The sequence below is a fragment of the Magallana gigas genome, chromosome 3 (assembly GCF_963853765.1).
Source record: "Magallana gigas chromosome 3, xbMagGiga1.1, whole genome shotgun sequence".
Classification (NCBI taxonomy): Eukaryota; Metazoa; Mollusca; class Bivalvia; order Ostreida; family Ostreidae; genus Magallana; species Magallana gigas.
In genome coordinates this window covers 57,787,586-57,805,385 of record NC_088855.1, presented here as the reverse complement: position 1 = coordinate 57,805,385, position 17,800 = coordinate 57,787,586, and the positions used below count along the sequence as shown (strand labels likewise).

The following is a 17,800-nucleotide window of genomic DNA, read 5'->3' as shown; positions in this document are numbered from 1 at the left end:
CAAATATGATTATTCTATCGCTGCACTGAAAAAAAACTGAATCGCATCGAAATCAGCTGACGTCTATGAAGCAAAATACTAGTATATACTCTGACACAACTGGATTTTTCTAACGATTTACGCTCGCAAGAAAACAATTTTGTGCATATCAATTTTGTGTTAATAATCTAAAGAGTAACTTGCTGAAAAAACCCTAAAACATGTATCGGAACAATTTCATTTAATATTAAAAATATAATTAACAGTATAAATTAGTTGATAGGATAAATAACATATCGATAACATAGCAGAACATTTCATCCCAGGTAATAGGAAAACATAGTGTGTCGCATGTGATGTGAATAGCATAAATAATTCTTCCTTTTCTCCAACAATAAATTACAGTGTATTTGTTAATTTGAGTAATTTTGAATTTATAATAAAATGTTTTGAATTCAATACATGTACATTGTATGCATCTTACATGTATCAAGATTTATGTTTTGCCTATATAGCCGAGTGGTCAGCATGCTTTTTACATGCACTGCTTTGAGAATTGGTCCTACAGGTTGATCTTAAAAGCAACCGCGGGCCAGAACTAACGAAAGCTTAATATTTGAAAATTCATTTACTTCAGACAGTCATGTGTTTAATGAATAGTTATTGGAATATTTGTAAATTTATTTACAACACTTTTGAGTAACGGCAAATATATTTGAATTATATCTCCAAATCCTGTAAGGTGTGACAGCGTGTACGTGCCTAGAGGTAAAAAAAACCCAGGCTGGGGGGTTAACACTTAAAGGTATTGAATGTCTGTGTAAATTGTAAATAGCATATCTTTACTTTGGAAGGTTATTTTGTTTTAATATACGTGCATTGATTGATATAGGATTATACCTTCTGGATTGAAGAAATTAACCAGTCATTAGTCTCGGTTTATTATTGAACAGAATGTCCCGCTGGATACAAGAAGTCTCACAGTGGTGACAACTGCAGCGTCCCTTGTCCTCATCCATCATACGGAGCTCGGTGTGGGAGTCGGTGTAACTGTTCTGAGGAGGACTGTCACCACGTCGACGGATGTCCCGTGACAAGTAAGTCCTGATTTGGCACAGTGCTATATTTCTATTGCAGTAAAGTTCCTTTGAGTACTTATATTTGGTTTTATCACAGTCTTCTATTTTGTCGATCGCAATAATGTAAAAAAGCAACTATTGTCAAGACAATTATTAGACAATTAATTTTATTACATGTTCACCTCAATTTTCGGTGGATATCACTCATGTAATTAAATGATATTACACTGCGTTTTTATGCCACGTGACGTCATTACGTAGCTTTAGCCGGATGATTGATGTATAAAAAAAATCAAAATAGTTCAGTTGAAAAGTATAAAGTTATAAACGAGAAAACTTTTAAGCGGTTTCTTTTTTCCCTATATTAATAAAAATATGTTAGAAAATTAAATGCTTGTTTGTTAATCTTCAAGGATATTTATGCGTTAGGTTGTTGACGTCTTATAGTAAATGTGTGTGTGGATCAGATTATAGTGTTTACGGAAAAGGTTTAGGTTAAACAAAAGTAGTAAAACATGCGATGGTATACGATTTTTATCCAACTCGTGTGTTTTCTATCATCTCGCCAAGGGTCGTTGAAATTAAATACACAACTCGTTTGATAAGAATCATATACCATCGAATATCGTGAGAGATCCTATAATTATCAACCGGTATATTTGTTTGAACAACTATTTGTTAATATTATGTTTCCAGGTACTAAAGGGACTTTCCAGAAAAACTCTGCGATCCATTATTTATCCACTGCATTTTACACAGGTAAATAATTATGCAACGCTTTTTATTAATGAAATTCTAAATACAATTAAACTGCTAAATACTTGGGTATTAGGACACAACATACACGCACTTATAGCATTTTATCTTTTTAAGGAACAAATGAGACCATCTTAATATTATATATAACTTATTTACACAGCCAGACGGTATTAAGGAATTGCATGTTTTAATTTCACGCAAATCTTAAGTGAGCCTACAATCAAATTCATAGAAAACATTTTTCTTTAAACCATGCAGGGATTTTTTTTCAAACATAATAATTACCCATATTTATCAACGTTATGATAGTTTAAAAAAAATTAACTGCAGTTTAATAAAGTTGACTAACAATCAATATTGACTGAAACGACGTTTTTTGTTAAATGACGAATGAAATATATCACACTTTGAGACAAAAGCCTCAGTATTGCACATCTATACTACTATATCAAAATAATAGACTCAAATTTTTGGACTATAATAACGAGAAATCGGAAGAGTACTGTTTTTTTTTTATATATATTTTAAACGTTATTGATACTTAAGAATTACCAATTTGTTTTTATTTTTTCTCATTCAAGCTTCGTTAATTAATAATCAACAAAAAATTCTTTTAAAAATCCGGAAATTATCTGCATTTTTTGGATTTTACAATATTGCGCCTGTGCATTGCATTCACGTTAATCACGAGAGGCTCTTTAGTTAATGATTCCACAATATCATATTTGCATGGATAAACTCAGAAACAATATTACAAATACGTGAAAATTTTCATAGAAAATTTGTCATATATTCTGTATTCAATTGACAAACATAAATATCTACAATTGTAAAGGCATATTAAAGTTTCTTAATTGGTTTGAAGATTACACTTAGCTTATAACAACCTTTTTGCTAAATAAACAATCTGATTTATTCTATACACAATACAATTCTCCACTCATAATATTTCCTCCATATGACCTATTTCAGGACAGCTTCTCATCAAAATCTAGTAAATGATTCCAGACTGTCTTTTTTGTGGTGTTATAATGGACGAACCATTATGACGTCATAATTGATTTGATAAGGCTTTTTCCATAATTTATGGCTTTAAAGAAATTTTGTAGAAAATAAACAATATTTTGACATTCTATGTTTAATCACGGGAAAAGTAATCCCGGTAACTTTATTCAATTTGACATCATTTTAAAGAGGAGGTCAAGGGCTTGTTTAATGTCGTTTTTGGAGAGATTGTAAGCATTCTATATATATTTCATTTGTCAACATAACTTTTTTGTTACTTTATCCTTCATATTTCATAGAAAAAGGTTGGTTAAAATATGCTTTTTCATTGTGTTTACCTATGAAACAAAGATATTGTTATGAATCATCATTAAAAGAGTTTATATCTTAAATTTCATAAACCTGTAGGCACCTTTTCTTTACTAGATCTTGACCTTAACTCAACAGTATACACAATACAACTAAATTATACATTCTATATGTAAACAATCTGTAAACCTACTAGAATGTGGCAAAGGGAACAATACCATTTGGTGGTACCAATCGCTATGATATATATCAATTTTTTCGCTATCTCTATCTAATATTAAATTTGTTTAATTTATGGTTTAAAAATTTAAACATGGATAATCACAGATTACAAAGCTCACCGAGACGAGGCATAACCTTTATGAGGCATCACCTTTCTAAGACCACCTTTATCATATTTTATGAAAATCATACTTTATGATCTTGGATATTCATGGATACTGTTTTGACACAATATCGAATATCATCTGTTAAAGAATTGTATGATAATTATTATTCATTTCATACGGTATTATATCATACAATGTTTATCAATACAATAATATAAAGTACAATATTGCACCATATCATAAAATACAATAAAATACCGTAATAAATATAGAGATATGATATTGTAACATATGATATGACATTGTATTGCGTTTTACATTATTGTATTTGATCACATAATACAAAATCATGAAACATAATGCATCACAATCATGATTTCATATTGTATAATATATTATGATATTGTATTGTATGATACTGTACCATAGTTGATACATAAAATGATATTGTTACATATGATACAATATAATTTGATACAATATTGTGTCATATCATATGATACAATATCATGTAATTTGTAAAATATAATATAATACAATATCATATTATATATATATTGTATCATATGATACAATATTATATATTACAATATCATATAATATATTTTAAGTGATATAACAATATATAAACAAAAATCATTTTATCATAAGACACATCATCCATGCAAGTTTGGTGAAGTAAGGACCAACAATAACTGAGATATATTTTTTAGCATCATATGCATAATGGAAGCAAGGCTTTGCATCTTAAGCTACCTCTGTGATTCATATATATTATAGTTTCTACAACTATGCAAGTTTAAAAAAGTACTATTATTTATTTAACATGTGACCTGTTCCAAGAAACGTAACAATATCCAGCATCCAAAACCTTTGTCACAGATTCAGCATTCAAGACCTGCAGGTGCATCAGTATCACAATAAACACCATCCATACAAGTTTGGTGAAGGTCCGGACCAAGAATTTTGTCCACTTACCATTTCAAGATCACAATTGAAAATTTGCAGCTCAGAATCCTTTATCTGCAATTCATTTCGTAAAACTTCTGCAATAATACCAATAAGAATCGCATCAGCTCTATGTCAACTACAGAGGAAGTAAGGTCGTCGCAACATGTGGACTTTTAACCACATGGAAAGAAAGCATACATTGCTTTTAATTCGCATGATTATAATTGTCCACCAGTGTCTAAATTCTCATACATGTGTGAGTATGTAAGAAATGTTATGTCATAATCATCATTTGTTGAGTTTGAATAGACACTTTTTGAATTAATAGATGTGTTCTACCTTTTTATCTTTTACATAGTGTACATGTTTTTAAAAAAGTTTTTAATAAAAGAATACTTATTCATAATTGATCCAATTTGGCGACATTAAGAATATATAAGTCATATATTGTATAAAATAAACTATAGTTGGGAAATTACATGTAAGGGGTAAAAGCGAGGTAAGTAGAATTTTTATTTTATGTCTTTTTTATTGATATACATCAATTGTATATGTATGGCAAACGAGCCTTCCCCTCAGAGTAACTGAAATACAATATGTCAGAAGAATTAACATACGACAATATTTAACTACCATGGCACAAGGTATCTTTGAATACAACGAACAAAAGCGTAAACAAAAATATAAAATCTGTTAAGATGAACCCTTATATAACAAGCGGTGTAGATACTGGTATTTCAAATAATGAAAAACTGTTGGTGATAAACTTTGTCTAAGATGACATGTTTGTTTTGACCTTTCAATATGATATCAATAGTATTCATTTAAAGCATATATAATTATCTCAAAATTTTTATTGAATTTGAAAAATAAATGATTCACCAAAATCAAGTAAGTTTAAGAAATATATGCTTATGATACTAACATATTCAGTTGTCTAACATATAAATAAATGTTTAAGGTAGGTTTGCTACAACCCCATTAAAAATATTTTATGGATTTTATACATAAAACAGAAATGAAAACTGTTTTAAGACAAAATTAATTTTTAATTAATAGGTTAAAAATTTTTTTCATTTATTTTAATGAAAAAGTACACATTTTCTGAGAGACAAAAATGATTTCAAGATTCTATTAACTTTGATTTCGAAAATGCCATATCTTCTTAACATTTTTATCGACATATCTCAGCGGACTTTTTTACCGTATACTGTTGTTAAAATTCGTGGACGTTTTTATCATACGTTTTTTACCCTAGCGTTAAAACAATTCTAAACTTTATTGAGCTTCATTGATTAAATAACAAATAATCCTTAGGATCAAGTTTATACTTTTTTTCATATAGTTAGATTTAGACTAAGTTAAAAGTATGCAAACATTATTTTACATGTAATATGATGTCGTTTTGAACTTAAACTAATTCAATTTTGAGTGATCATGCAGTCATTGATAACTTCCTTACTGAGAGTTGAAAAAACTTCCCCATTGTTAATAAAGGCTTCAACGGAAGAATTTTTAACGGATATGTTATGAAATTCTACGAAAATTGTTGTAATCTATATATACTTTACTCTATAGTCTATAAATACATGTATTTATTCGTCCTTGTAATTAAATAAGGATGTTTGGATAAGTGATGCTAATTAATATTACTTCAAAGCAATAAAAATTGGAAGAACTCAACATAGGGATTCATTTTTCCCTGCAATGTGTTACCATAGAGCTCACTGCTCGATCATCTGTGAGGGAAAAAATGTTTTTTAAAATGCACGGAATGTTTAGACACGTTAAACCCACTACAATGGCTTTGAAGTGCAAAATACACATTTATCTGCGTTACCTGAAAGAGTCGTACCCATAAACTTTGCATTAAAATACCATACTTCAATGCATATCACATTTGTTGACTTGTCTAATCTGAGTGGTACATACAATTTGAAATTATTGTGATTTCAAAATGTTCTTTTTGAATGTTTGCAAAAACCTCTCAACCTGTTGTTAATTTAGCAACATATCGCTGCAATCTACTTTTAGTAAGACCCTTTGACATATAATTTAAATCTACAGTAAATTGATATGTCTAATAATATACTACACCTAAGTAAAATACATTGTAATGTTTAAACTAAACTGCAAAATACCGTAAGTTAAAATGTATGAACGTTATTTTAAAATTAATTATAATAAGTTATATTTGAATGCAAAAGTTTTTAGATGAAAATTCACCTTAAATCTGTATATCAAGTTTAAGTTGATTGTTAACTTTTTAAATTATATATTTTAAATATTTCATTTACATTCCTAGTATACATGTTTATGATTTAATGTAATAATGTTTAACAAGATGGTAAAAATATAAAGTTTATAAATAGTATTTTTATGAATTTATCATTCCATGAATTTTATACAACATTGCTCAAACATCAGTATGAAGAAAAAGTTGCAAACTTATAGGTCTTTTCTTTCCTATATTTATATATAGTTGTACTCTTTTAAAAAAAAATGTATTTCTTAATACATGAAAAGACTTTAAGCTACCACTGCAAACTATTTCAATAAACAATGAACGGGGAGCAATGAAAAAAATTATTAAACACATGCTGAATGACTCAATTTTAATAAATCCATATGAAAGTTTTTAAAACTAAAAATAGAGGAGAAATACTTAATACATGTAAATATTTAGTGTATAAGTTGTAAAGTCTTATACTCGATAAGATTCAGAGTTATTTTTAAAGTTTGTTATAATAGTAGTATAGTTTTACCATATAACTATCCAATGTCTTTGTCTGTGATAACACTACTTATCGATTTTGTACTATATAACCCATAATACAAATGTCGCCAAATTGAGTCGCTGGCGGGGTTTTCTTATTTATACTTAAAGATTTAATCGTACGATGGCCTAAAATTATATAAATATAAGTAATAAGGAATCACTCTTTGAATATTATGAGGTGATAGTTTCGGTCGGGGTGTGATCAAATCTATCATAAAGCCCTTCAGGCTTTATTGGATTTGATCAAATCTATCATAAAGCCCTTCGGGCTTTGTTAGATTTGATCACTCCCCGACCTAAATTATCACCTCATAATACTCAAATAATAATTTCTTATTCCTTTTATATATAAATTAAAAGTCAATATTTGAGACGTTCGATCGTACGAGAAATATCGACTCGTGAATATATATTTTTAATTTTGACCGGGTATGAATAATACTAAGAGGATATTCCCATCATTTGAATAAATCGCTTCTTGCGGTAAGTTAAAGAAACTTTTGTGACTTCAAAACAAGGTAACAATATAAAAGGATATCGACTACACCGTTAAATAATGGATGCACAATGCAGAACAGATACAAAAAATTGCAAATCATTGAAGAGTAAAATCAGCTAGAACACCTGTATTGCCTTTCCTGTGAGCGGCAGCATTTAACATGAGACAAAGTAATAAACAGAAAACTGAGTGCAAAATTAAACTCGTCAATTATTAATGTGAAAATTACGGCGATTTCTTTTCAACATCTTGATTGTTTTTTATTGATATTGTTCCACTTGGTAACATTGACTTGCTTCTCTTTAATTTTTGGTCGTCCGCAAATCCGATCAAAAACAGAAAGTGTTGGTTTTCAAGTTCTTGTGCTGTCACAATTAAAACACTATTGACAAACTTTATAAACTCTGGCTGTATCAACACTTGTCAACCATTTTTTATGCACATCCTTAGACATAGATATTACATGTATAACCATGTGGCATAATGTAAATAAAAACAACACTGTCGTGTGTCATAGTAAACATGTTACGAAAAATAAAAACATGTGTAAGTTGATTTTGATTGTAGATTGCTTGGAATACTTGGGCTCTATAAAAAGGGCTATTAAATATTAATAAGCTTTTAATTGGATGTAATATTAAGTTTTTTCCGACGCATGTATCCTGAAAAAAGTAGGAAACTAAATAATTGTGCGATAAGCATTTAAACCAATGGCTAAGAATATATGTATGCATCCGTCCTTGTAATTGAAAAATAAGTATTGGTGATTAGCATTGATAATATACACATATTTGAAAGCAATTGATCATGGTACAATTATTTTGCTAAATATCTAACGTAACTTTTAGCCTTGTTAAAAAAAAATAATGATACTTGCAAATGATATTCAAAATCACAAAAGATTATTGTCGCATAGAGAACTATATATGATATTGGGCAAATTTGGCCCCCGTAATTAGCAAATTTTAAAGTGTTTCAGGTACATTAAATTGTTGTGTTAATATATTTTTGGCCTATTTATTTCATTTTTTTTTTTGCACTCATTGGCAGTACATGACATCAGAAAGGACGCTTTTTTTTCTAATTCAATCAAAGTCAGTGAAAAATTGACATTTTTCGAATCTTTTTTCGAGTGGGAAATATAGAGCGACGTTTTGAACAAAAAGAACCTTTTTGTCAATTATACGTATTCAATAGATACATCTTTGGTGAAAATATATTAGCTGTTCGAGCAATCGCTGAATGTTTTCTTAAAGCAATATGGGCTGTATTATTTAGAATTTTATTTTGCTGCTAAAACCTGCTAGTATGATAAGTCTGCATATAACTTAAACTTTTATGATAAATAAGATTTGAAAACATCATTAATTTTTGTCAAAGGAAATATTTCTCTTCTAAGGAATATATAGCAAATCAATTTTTGTACAGGACGACAATAATTCAATTTTGCTCCAAATAAGGCTTCTTAACGGCCTTTTCCCAGAAAATATTGCTAACAGAAATTTAAGAACCCTGATATTTTTGTCATTTTAGTTGAAAAGAACAATTTAGTAAAAAAAAAATTCAACATGAAAAATGCAGCTCATATTGCTATAAAGAAAAGCAACTTAAAAACAAGCTGTTTTATGCTAAAAATGCAAAAATGGCGGCTAAAGGTAAACTTTATGATGTCATATTTTTAAATTGTAGGTAAATAAATAAAAGTAAAAGTTATGAAAAATCTTCAAAAGTATATCTGTACAATGAAAACAAAGAACAACAGTAAAATGACGATGTTCATTTAAGGGGGCCATTTTAGACACAAACCATATATAGTCCTTTGTAATTAGTCAGCTTAGTGTGACGAATGAAATTGCATCACATGCAAGCACAACCTTTTTTCTCTAAAAACGAAGTGGAAATTTCAAACGACAAGAACAAACAGTGTGCTTTCTCTTTTAAATATTAAAAAAAGTAACTTCGGAACATTGTCCATTTCAAAATTAAGATTTTGATAATATTTCTTGAATATATCACTTTCATGCATTTATAAGATTTTTTTCCATTAATATCGTACATCTTAAATGAAATCATAATTATCAGCATTAAAGCAAGAATATAGTATGGTATTCCCCCTAATGAATGATATTTACCATAATGTAGTTTTTAGGAAGAAAAACATTTCATTTTAGAAAAAGTATCTCAATCGAATTGAAAAACAATTACACATAATTACTTAGTAATACTTTAAACGAAATTTTCTTAATTTTCACAAACGTACGTCGAACTCAGTTCAAGTTAAAGTATTTTTATGTATGTTTTTTCAATGTTATACATATACTTTTGTTGCTTTTTGTTTTTTGGGCATAGCTTTGCTTAGTGCTTTAAAATAAAAGATAACTAAAATTTGTTTAATTTGATTGAAGTTTGTGAAACTTTAACACCCTTTTTGCAGATTTATTTTATTTTCGGCAATGGCTTTTACGTACATATTCCGAATGCAAAGATAAGATCGCTCTGTTTAATTATCATCGATCCTTCGTAACAACAAATCATCAGATATTTTGGTATATGGGTTAATACAGTAATTGAATAGATATTTAGTACCATACATCACACAGCTTCAAAGAATACTAGTAGAATTCCTTTACACTATACAAAGTTATACTTTAAAAGCTCTAGCATTGTAAAATCAATTTTTCGGGTTTTAAAATTGTGTACACATGTAATTCGATATACCCAAAAGGAACGGGTGATTGAAACTACATTTGAAATGGTTTGTTAAAAAAAACAGGATAAGTTTCTAAAAGCTTGTAAGATTGCAAATTTATCAAATTACAGGTTGTCAATTTTCCTTGATCATAACGTTTACAGCATCTTGAGAACAGTGTTTTCATCCTGCAACTTTTGTTCGTAGATGATAGCGATTTCATTAAATAAATTAAATCTCAAAATATTTTCCCAATGTTATATATATATATATATATATATATATATATATATATATATATATATATATATATATATATATATATATATATATATATATATATATATATATATATATATTTCAAATTCTGTATCTAGAAAACTTATATATGTTACCAATTGTCATTTGGTGATGTTTCGGACATTGCACAGCGATATTTCTAACATCCGAAAACACGAAATGCCCCAAATGACTATACCTAGAAACACACATATTGCTATTCACATTATTTCAGATAAAGTCTAACTGATAGATATATGAATGATAAAGCTGCTAAACCGTTTATCGTAGATTTATGTTGTTATGATGATGATGCAGTTCGTAACAAATTGTTCTAATACTGCTATATGTAAATTAAATGTTAACACATGAATGTATTTAAAAAAATATATGACACGGACAAGAAGCCATAAAAATTATTTTTATAAAAAAAAATACAAATTAAACGATTAGCCTGTAAATTTTGAATTGCTGTAAAATAATGCAACTTTTTGTAAACACGTTAGTTTTCAACTATTAATTTAGATGTTGCCAAATTTAATTTAGATTAATCAATTTGGGCAGAAAACAGCAGGAAGCAATGTCGGTTCAACTAGATGATGAGTATCAAATAATAAGTTATCATTTTCAGTACAATGTATCATTTTATATGTAACTTTGTTTTAGAAATATAGTTATCTATATAGATTATAGCTTTCAAACACTTTTCATTATAAATAAAACCAGACAATTTTTGTAGGTTTCACAATCGACAATTAAGATAGCTAATCAAATATATGTTTCCGTCCGTCTTCCAATCTTCTTTATCTAAGAAAAAATCTTTTAAATTGAAGAGTAACGTATTTAATCAATAAATTCATTACGCACTTTAAGAAATAAAAAAATATAAAGAATACACACCAAAATTTTGTCAGAAATTATGCTGATAAAAGTATGAGAATTATTTTATCGATAAGTTTCTATCAAATTATCTCTAGACGGAAAAGTTTTGGGTACAGCGACATTGTTAGCTTGAACCATGATTAATTTAATAAACAAGTCCATATACATGTAATATGTTTTACTGAGTCATGTAAGAATTTGTTCATATTAGACAATTCCATCAAAATAAATGAAAAATTGAAGGTGTCTATTATAATTGAGAACAGTTTCGTTGCTTCATTGATATTTATTGATTATTTATTAAATACATTTTATCATTAGATTAGCCATTTCTGCCATTCATTTCCGGATGCAAAGTTTAGGTGAAGTGAAATTTGACTTCAAATTCAAACATGTTGAAAGTTCTTGTTTCCCTGTCTTTTTATTTCAATATACGTAATAGAATCGAAGTCAAATCAATTTGATACGTTGAAACCATTCATATGTTAAAAAAAACATAAACAATATAGTGTAGATTTCTTTTTCAGCCAACGTACAAGAAAAATAATTAACGTGTGCAGAGTGAAATTTTTTTAAAAGAAATTTTATACACATCAACATTCTTGATGGGTTTTTACAATTAGTCAAATGCATAGTTTTATGCATCATCCAAGCTAAAATGCAGCTCACAACTTCCTGATAATCAACTATGGCCTATGTTTATGATATTTTGAGGACTGTTTTAATATATACATCAGTCATCAGTGGGATTTCACAATCTACTTGCAGACCCCCGGGGTAAGAAAGTCATTTCTTCAACTTGCAAAATTATTATAATCCATTGATAGTACAACATCTTGTTTTTCGAGCTTAAATGACTTTTTAATTATGGAGTAAAATCAAAAACAGTATTAAATGTCCCTCCGAAGGTTTTTCTGACAAGATATAATAAGTTTATTTGTTTCTCATCTTGTTATTGTATGTAAAAACAAAACGTTTTTGGACAGTGCTGAATTCAGTTTCAATTTTTGTTTTCTGTATCACTAACATATCGTTCAATTTAAAGAAAAGTTATGGATTCACGATGACATTTATTATTTTTTCGACCAATATTTACCAAACACCCAAGGCTCATTGTTGTTCAATATATAGTATCTTTCATACAAAAGCATCACCAGAATCCTAATCAATTAGCTCCAAAATCAACTTCCTCCCTCCTATGAGACTTCAATAAGCAAGCGTAGACGGTTTTTTTTCAACAAATAGTTGTAGAGAGGAGACCTATGAATTCCCTTCATATTTTTTCGGATTTTTAAATCTTCAAAATAAGTCTGTGGCTGCGCAGTTCGACATCTGTTTTATATGATTAAAAAGGCATTGTCCTGTTCTTGTATTTATACTGACATGTTTGACTTCATATTTATTGCCTTTATATCTTTTTGCAACAGTTTTGGTCAGTTTCGGGCATAACAAGCCAGTTCAAGAAATGTTTACATTCTTATCCTCAAATGTACAAGATTTTAACTTCTCTCCTCCCTTAATTTAAAGCATGCATAAATAGTTGATGTTGTACTGATTTCTCTTTTTATTTTAGTTTACAAGATTTTCGTCTAATATATAGAAAGTGATTCTAAACATGTAAAAGTGAATTTCATTTTTGAAAGTTGGAGATGTTGGTATGGGTAGCTTATAGCTTATACAGAATTCATATGTCATTATTGGTCAAACTTCTGGTATACTCGGTCCCGAGTTTTTGCTTCCACCACTTTTTGCTTGATATTTCAATAATAGTAAATACCTTTGTGCTCAAACTACGTTCATCCACTGATATGAAAAATGCCAAGATTATCTGTTTTGAAACGCCCCCTCTACCGTTTCAATACACATCCCAAAATTAAAAGTCTACGGAGATTTTGCATTGCACCAGCTATGAAAAAGCCCGGATAATAACGATAAAAAATGCGCGAGATGTCCCGAGTATTTCCGAATGGAGAAAAGATGTAAACATTTCTCATTATAAATCCCCGCAAGAAAATCATTTTCGTTCATGTGAAATGTTATGAGTGAAAAGGGATAATTGTTCAATGAAGATATCTTAAATATGTTCCCTTTCATCGATTTCAATTGTATTTATTTCACAGGTATGTGTATTTTTATTAAAAATCATCAAAGGTTGATGGAAGCAATAACTTGGGACATACTATAATATTTTATTACATCATATATAATTCTTAACTACAATATAAATCTACAAAATATTTCCATTCCCTGACAATTACATACTCAACTGAATTAAATATCAATTCTACCTGTTTGAAATCTTTCAGATACTCAATTTTTTTGACCGAATCTTTTTTTAATATTATACTCCTACGATAAGGTAAATAACAGTAACAGTAACATCCAGTAGAGGTTTGTTCTTCTTTGTGTGTTTGTTATATTAGCTTCACTTTCACATTACATGGAGCTCGTTTATAGAAGATTCAATTTTGCAATGCAAATTTTTGTTAAGGATATACGCGACGTTGGTATGTTATTTCTTCTTTATTTGCATTTAAATATGTTTTAAAATACCAAAAAAAGATATGAAGCATTATCCGGCTATATTTGGGATTGAAATATTTTGAACTGTTCTTTTAATAGCATCAAAATATATTTGTATGCTAATCAATAAAGTCATAGTATTTATTTTTAAAAAAAATTATACATCCAAATAATAAATATTATATAACATGAAAATATAATCATGAAATTACGTATTCGAAATATTCACATTACGGAGATAGGAAAAAATAGAGAGAAAAACATGACCATAGATGCAAACATTATGTTATTGTACTTTATATCTTAATATCAGAACTGACGGAATCCCATTTTGCTGTCCATTCTACTTCCTCAAGAACAATACTTGTGAAGGTAGGTTTCATAGCTTGTCATACATATACCCATATTTAGCTATAAATGGTCTTAAAATATAAAACAATTAAAGAAGCATGCACTGTAAATAAACATGAGTGATTAAAATATAGGGTGAAATTGCGTTTCTTGATAACACAATATTTATAGGTCTGTTAAGATAATGATGAATAAGAAAATTAGTATGACTTCCTGCTTTCAAATGATTATCTCTTATTGTTGAAGCTCTCAAAGACAATGTTCACATCATCTATTACTTCAAGTTTATTTATTTGGATACCGCCTGACTGATTATGTGACGGCCGTCAAATGATTATATAATAAAAGTCTCGCGCTATTACTGCCAAACGCAATTTTCCAATTCAAAAAAGGTGTTTGAATCCGACGTTATTCGGTACTGTTAAACTCATAACCAACTTCCAAGTGATGAGATCAAACTACAGATAATCAGTGACGAAAATAATCAGACCACGACATCACCTTTATACAAGAAGTTGTAGTTCGATAGGACATATTTTAACAAATGTACCCACGCAAAGCCTCTCTGATAACAGACAAAGTAATAAAACCTTGTTGTATCATAAATGAAAATGTTTTACCAAAAAAAAATGTTTCGTTGTAACATTATTGTTTACTCAGGACCAATCTGATTAAAATACAGATCTCTACATGAGTGAACTTTGTTCTAAACACAAAAGTATTTATCAAATCAATTATTATTGGCACATCATTTATTATTTCTACAATATAACGAAATTAGGTTCAAAGAAGAATAGACTTATTGCAAAACAAAGGAACTTTGGATAAAATTCTTCATATTTGTTTTCCATTTAACCAAATTTGTCTACACCATAATAATGAAAGTTTATATTCTATTTGCCAGTCAGTATTATTTTGCAAATCTTCTGTTGTTTTTATGTATTCCTTTTTAAAGATAATCTTTTTGCACGCGATGAAAAATATTGAAAAATGATTAAAAACAATAAAATACAACGTATCTTAAAATCTTGATCATTGACTTCATATAAATTATATGCCAGCAGCATACGGACAATATAAGAAACATGAGCCTGTTTATGTTTAAGTGTTATCATTATTCAGCTTTTTGTTAAATTAACTAGACTGGACTATTTTAAAGAATTGTAACTGAAAACCTAATGCTTTGTATTTAATTACCTAACAGCAATTCAAAAACTTGATTTCAATTTTGAAAGAGTAACTTTATTTTATTATTTTCACCAGTTAGAAAATTCTAATCGTGGTGTACCATTTTAAGGCTTTTTCTTTCTTTCTTTTTAGAAATAATATTCAAAGGTCATTAAATCAAAAGTAGGCCATTGACCTATTGTTTGAATGTGAAAAAAAAACACTATAAAGTTCTATGAAAAAACAATAGATGGGATTTCATTATCTTCTGTTGAGATGTGTGTAAGTGGTGGTGGGGGCAGCTTTGTCCTCACTCACCTTTGAAGGTGGGTAGATAACATAGCTTAAATTTTTTAAGTTGTTATAAAGCATTGCTTGTGATACATCCTACCAAAATACATATATTTAACACTTGAACACGCACATCGAAGACTAACTGCAATAATGCAACTCTCTTCGGTTTTCTTATCTCTGATGTTTACTGGAGAGGGCTACAATTCCATAGGATCTCCGTAATGGTACAAAGTTATTTAATGAATGCAGCTGACTTTGGTCTGAAAAGATCAGTTATATTTGAGACCTTCTTTAGAAAAAATGAATGTATAATTCGGGTTGAACAAACTAAGCGTATATAAACCAAAACCAGATAACACACACCAGTTTTACCAGTCGTCTACTTCAGCAGCCATGACAGTTCTTGCGTGATTTTATATGATTTACGCTTGGAGTTTTGATGGGCATGATAACATGAATGTCAATGTAAATAAGCGATCTTACCTCGTTTTATCACTAAAACATCAATTATCGAAAGGTTATGTAATGGAAAATTCATATTTGCCGCTTTATTTATGTTTAAAATAGGGGAATTCATATGTACAGTTCAAGATCTGCTCTTGAATTCTCATTAGCTGTCTACAATAAAACCAATCAATGTCAGTAAACATGGCGGACAAATCCAACTTGCATTGTTGACATACACGAAAAATAATCGATACATGGAATAAACTCGATATTTGTGAATCATTTATGCCATACACAACTACATTGTTTCAGTTCAGGTAAGAAAGGCAAAAATTATTGTCATTTTTATACGATTTGAGCCGAAATCGTTGCAGGAATGAATCACTCCCGCACTTGCAGTATTACGGAGATTCTATGGGGTTGTAGCCCTCTCCCTTAAAAAAAAATTGGGAAGGGGCTACTTTATTGAAGCTATGCGAAGACATACTTTTGAACCGACTAAGTTTTCATTAAACTATTTTATTTGAGTAATTTAATTATAAATATCTCAGTAGCAGACTTCAGTCAGATCTTAAATATTTCATAAATGCAATATTGAAAGTGTGTGCGAAAAAATGACAATAACAAACCGTGAAGCATCTCAGAAATCCATGAAACGAAATACAAGTGCTATGGTCTAACAATTAGTATGAAAAACGTCATCAACATGTGACCCAGTGGAAGATTGTATTTGCTGACAAGGTCGTTGTATCGACCATAAAACGTACGAAAACATTACTTTAAACGAAACTGTCCATAGTCCTGTTTTATCAACTTGTTTGTCAGTAGCTTGCTTCGCCCAAGAAACTGTTCATACGAAAAGCATGCCCTTGCGTATCGATTCAACTGAGAAACAAAAACACAATATGCAGGTGATGAAGGTATATTGCTACATAAGGAAAGTTGACTATAGAAAAATTGAAGTCATCGCGTTTATCATAAAGTGTTGTTGTAAGGTTACCATCAATGTCCATGTCCAGTAAAATTTCCAAATATGAAACAGATGACGCAGACTCTGTGGTATCTTTTATTTTAAGTTCACTGGGATATATCGAGTCGACGAAAGTATGGAAATAGCAATTGTTAATTATTTATTATTTGGATCTATTTCACTTCATACAAATAATGGAGCATCATGAGGGGTGCCAAATAAAGACAACCAATACAGCACGTCTTAAGGGCGCTGTTTCTCAGGGTTTGAGTTCCCAAATTCGGATTGTTATAAATTTCAATGTTATGAGTTTGTTCTAAACACTAAAAGTATTTATGAACATGAAATATCATTGACATACTGAATAGTTTTACTATATAATGGAATTAGGCTCAAACAAAGTTGGACTTTTAGCAACAGAGGATATTCAGACGAAAATTTTCAATTTTGTTTTTTACTGAAATATTTTTGGTAGTACTGTAATATTCAAAGTTAATATTTCTTTTGTT

The 17,800-nt window shown here is 29.2% G+C and overlaps 1 protein-coding gene and 1 long non-coding RNA gene across 2 annotated transcripts in view; both read left to right on the top strand.

Annotated features, from left to right (window-relative positions):
• Positions 1 to 17,800, top strand: part of LOC117692664 (uncharacterized) — a 356,019-nt gene that overhangs the window by 203,638 nt on the left and 134,581 nt on the right. The window lies entirely within an intron of this gene.
• LOC117693004 (uncharacterized) lies at positions 938 to 4,716 on the top strand. The gene is made up of 3 exons (XR_010712468.1): positions 938 to 1,076; positions 1,755 to 1,817; positions 4,343 to 4,716. It is a non-coding gene; the product is annotated as an uncharacterized lncRNA (long non-coding RNA).